At 37.9% G+C, this 5,018-nt stretch overlaps 1 long non-coding RNA gene across 1 annotated transcript in view; it reads left to right on the plus strand.

Annotated features, from left to right (window-relative positions):
- The window catches only part of LOC122071351, a 1,477-nt gene extending 247 nt beyond the window's left edge, over positions 1-1,230 (plus strand). Inside the window, exons 2-3 of the long non-coding RNA XR_006138160.1 lie at positions 19-386; positions 519-1,230. This is a non-coding gene — a long non-coding RNA (uncharacterized LOC122071351). The remainder of the gene's footprint in view (positions 1-18; positions 387-518) is intronic.
- Positions 1,231-5,018: the final 3,788 nt, after the last annotated feature.

Consider the following 5,018-nt stretch of genomic DNA (forward strand, 5'->3'; position numbering starts at 1 on the left):
TTTTTTTTTTTTTTTCAGAAGAACGTTAGAAGCCATACTGTTTCGAAAAACAGAGTTCTACATCACCTCCAAGCAAATGATATCATTTGTAGGACGGCTCTAGGGAAGAAGTATAATGGAGAAGCGAAAGGTTTAAATGGGTGCTCCAGGAGCAGACTTCATCCCATGGCTTGGCTGGGAGAATTATGTAAATGTGTTGGAGAAGAGAATGGAGAAAACTTTAGCAGAGATAGATTTTTTCTTGATACTGTGATTCAACAACACAGAATTGGACATAAGAAAAAAGACTATCATGATAATGATGCAGACATTGACTTAATAGACTTCCTCCTTCAGAGGAGCTTTGGAATTTCTATTTGAAGGATAACATCAAAGCCATTCTATTGGTAAGTGAAAAAAAAAAATCTCACTGGAATTCTTCTTTGGAATGAGAACATATATGGGCCAAGGGTGCCCTAAATTTGTTGTTTATACTAAAATTGTGTTATTTATTTTAATTGTCTTTTTTTATCCTATAGGATATATTTGGTGCCGGAACTGATCCCACAAGTATACTTCTAGAATGGACGATGACAGAAATTTTAAAACATCCAAAAGTAATGAAAGAAGTTCACGAGGAAGTAAGGGGGGTCACAAAGGGCAAAGAGAATATTGCAGATGTTGATATAAAACAAATGCATTATTTGAATGCAGTGATTAAGGAGACACTAAGACTGCATCCTCCACTCCCTTTATTGACTCCGCGTAAATTGACAGAAAATGTCAATATACAAGGGTTTGATGTTCCAACCAACACAACGGTAATAATCAATGCATGGGCCATTGGAAGGGACCTGTGTCCTGGGATGAACCCGAGAAGTTCAAACCAAAGAGGTTCTTGAATGATGCCTCTGTTGATTTTAATGCTCATGTTGATTTTAATTAATTCCATTTGGGATAGGCAGGCGAGGATGCCCAGGAGCTCAATTCGCTTTTGGCATTGTTCAACTTGTAATCGCTAATCTTTTGCACAAGTTTGACTTGGAGATTGAGTGGCAGGACTTGAATATTACGGAAGCTACCGGAATGTCAAATCATTTAAACTATCCTCTTCAAGTTCTTGTTACTTCGAAGAATATTTGTGGCCCACTTATCATTTGTAGTGACCCACATAAATAGATTTTTTTTTTTTCCTAGTAATGAGATATTTGTAAATTCTTATAAAAATCCATGTGATATTATTAGTGCTTCTTTTCTGGTGAGCATTAACAGAGCATTTTTTACAGCTAACTTCTACCTAATAATACATGACCTTTCACATTAATTTCAAACTACCTCTTGTTGAATAGTAAGATTCCTGTCTTACACTATTAAAACTAGAAAAGCCAAACAAAAGGTATACCTATATTTGACTCATCATCCTCAACAGCAAAGAATAAATATAATTAAACTGGTCTCAAAAGGAATCTTCAAAAGTTAGTGGAAGACAAAGCACCTCACAAGAGTTAATAAAGATATCGGTCTTGGGTCACAACTTGGGTTTAAATAAAATAACTTGGAACCGAATCAATTCTAGCCAATTCCGTTCCAGATCAGCTAGAAATTGTTAAGAATCGGTCCAAATCAGGCTTTATCTGATCTTAAATCTAGTTTTTGGACATGAATCTGCTGATTTTGTCCAATTTAAATTAGAATTGGACCGAAATTGACCGGACCAGGGCTGATTTATGTATTTAAACTCTGCTTGTTCAAGGCAATCCAATGGGCCCAAACCTAGTGCATTTACATAATCGTTTAATTATGGTTGAAATCTCAATCCAATGACTCCAATATGATATATCAAACACAAAATAGATGAAATAATATACTATTGTCACCGGGGAGGGGATTTGAGAAATACTTGAATAGCCAAAGTAGTGGTTGATGCCTGCGCTGAACTCACTTGGCTTCGCTCTCTCTTTGAGGAGTTAGGGATCCCTGTTCCCATTGCACCCATTCTTTGGTGTGACAACATTGGGGCCACTTACCTTTCGGTCAATCCGATCTTTCATGCTCATACCAAACATGTTGAAATTGACTTCCACTTCGTTCGTGATAAAGTCGCCTCCGAGGAACTTCAAGTGCAATTCATTTCAACACATGATCAGATAGCCGATATCCTTACCAAAGTTCTCAGCTCTACACGGTTCTCCTTTCTATGGGACAAGTTGCGGATTTGACCATTCAAATCCACACCTTAAGGGGGTGTATCAGGACAGTTAGCGTCCCACTCAAACTCAACCTCTAGAGTTATACTCACACTCAACAACCTCTTCTACATTGTAGGCATTTTCAGTGAGCACAAAACTCTAGAGACTACTTACTGTCCAAGACTATCTCATGAGACATCAGAGTTGGAATAGGACTCTCACATGTGATAATAGACTTTCTGTCCATTACTCACATATGTTAACAGAGTCCTACCCCATTAATATTAGAGTTTGAGTCTCCTACATGTGATCATAGAGTTTGTCTATAACTCAATAACTGTAATCTCTATATAAGAGCACCATTGTACACTCATTAAAGCGAATGCCAATATACAATTTCAACATCTAGGTTCTTTGCATTCTACTTGAATTTCCTCTACCCTGGATCTGACCAGTTCTACCTCAACAAGAACCCTGGCGTAATTACCCATAGTTCCATTCAGAGTTCTACGATCCAGGGCCATAGGTCTCCCTACGGTTTTGGCCATGGTCAGAAGGATTTGTTTCATGCCAATACTCCATCAGAAGCTCAGGAAAACGAACCCAAACTTAGTTTGAGTGTGGTTGTCAGGAATACTAAACTTCGATCTCCATCGCTAAAACCTAATCACCTAGTTTCCAATATTGATAGGTCCTCTCCTCCATATCGACGACATGTCCCCCTCCCTTTCAAAGTGAAAGAGAATGAATCCCTTCCCTAGCAGAGCAAGGTTAGCCTTCCCCTTCAAATTCCAGGAAATTGTAAATTCACGACGAATGTCGTCCATGGAGACAAACCTGAAATTCACCCTTTCGATCAGGGCATGCGAGAAGGAATGAAGCTTCTCTTCATAGGCCTCCTGTGGTATCACCACCTTGGTCAAAGGCCCTACTCGAATAGGGTCTGGAAGTTCCTCCATGCTAGGCAACACCTTGTTTGTCATGGCAGCATATGATCTGCGATCAATCTCATCCCCAGGTGGTCATATTCCCCCCATATCTGTACTTTCCAAGGGACTGACCTCCTCAAGAATCCGTCTCAAAGGTTCAGTAGCCTTATAGGTTTCTACTTCAGGCATAGGCCGATGATCTGCTGGTCTCCAAAAATTGGTTAACAACCGATGTTTTCTTCTATCTAGTAGCCGGCCTCCATTAGGGTCAAGTAAATCCGGCTTAGTCGCCAAACCCTCCTCGTCCTCTCACTCTCCCATGTTATCCCTCACTCCACTCTATAGTGACTAATTAGTACAAACTTGTCTCCATTCTCAGATTTTACTCACCAGTACTGAAATCGGACTAATATATGGTCCTTCATCCTGATTGATAACTCATCAGACTCTTTTCTGGTGCAAGAATCTCTCTCTCTCTCTCTCTCTCTCTCTCAAATGCACTCATGTAAACAAACTATCAAGCTTCCGTTTCTCTTTCTCCACTTGATCAAAGACATGGTCCAATCAACCAAGCTTGGGTAGGTTGGTCAATCATGAAACCTTTTCTTGACACAACCTTTATTACCTCTCAATATTAACTCCTACCTAACATATCCCACTTAGATCTTAATAAAATCATCTCTCATGATCTTTCCTTATACTCAAATAAAAGTTCTATGTGCCCAAATATATGACGATTCTTGAGAATGAAGGTTCCTTATAACCAATATTTTCTTTGGAAGATGAGTTCTCACTTATTATATTTTTGCTAAAAATTAGCAAAGGAATCTTTTTGAGAAAGAATGAAAAAAATACAAAATTCTGACCCAAAAAAAAAAAAAATCAGATTGTTGTCTCAGTTATTATCTTTTTTTTTTTTTTTTTTTTTCCTAGAGATAAAAAATTGTATTAAAAAACAGAGAGAAAGAAAATACAACTCAACCAAAAAAATTTATAAACCCCCACATTCGGCATGGCCATCAGCAAGGGAGAATAAATCAAGAAAAATTAACATAAACGAAACTGAGGTCTCATTTATCATCTTGTCTCACCCAACAATACATGAAAAGAAAGTCAATAATCTAATAATGATAATGCCAATTGTCAATTGTGGTCCTCACCAAGAGTTTGGCATGGAAGCCTTGTCTTGGAAGAAAGCCATACCCAACTTGGATTTAGAGGATTCTCCCCATGGTTATGAATATGAACTAAGCATACTCTCTCTCTCTCTCTCTCTCTCTCTCTCTCTCTCTCTCTCTCTCTCTCTCTCTCTCTCTCTCTCTCTCTCTCTCTCTCTCATACAAACTATTCATTAAAAGGTTATGAGCGGATGCCATGAACTCGTACCTCTATTGATTGGGTTACTCTCCCAAGGTTTTTTCTTAATGATATAAAGTGGGATATTATTGGAAAATCAAGGTTTTCATTCTCGTGAATTTTGATTTTAGCTTGTTGTTTTGATTTCCTCTTTGTTGAAGTAATGCCCGAAGATGAAAATGAATATGGAGATTGAGCTTGATTTGTTTTTCCATTTTGGGCAATTTTGTTTTCCTTTCATTCATCTTAAATAAATTCATTGCTGACTAAAAGAAAAAAAAAAAATGAGTGCATGCCAGACAACAATCATAGGAGATCTATTGACAACTCCCTAAAGCACATAAAGTCATCTATGCATTCTCTCTCTATCTCTCTCATACAAACTATTCATTAAAAGGTTATAAGCGGATGCCATGAACCCGTACCTCTATTGACTAGGTTACTCTCCCAAGGTTTTCCCTTAATGATATAAAGTGGGATACTATTGGAAAACCAAGGTTCCCATTCTTGTGAATTTTGATTTTAGCTCGTTGTTTTAATTTCCTCTCTATTGAAGAAATGCCGA

The sequence above is a fragment of the Macadamia integrifolia genome, unplaced genomic scaffold (assembly GCF_013358625.1).
Source record: "Macadamia integrifolia cultivar HAES 741 unplaced genomic scaffold, SCU_Mint_v3 scaffold_211A, whole genome shotgun sequence".
In the NCBI taxonomy this organism is placed as follows: Eukaryota; Viridiplantae; Streptophyta; class Magnoliopsida; order Proteales; family Proteaceae; genus Macadamia; species Macadamia integrifolia.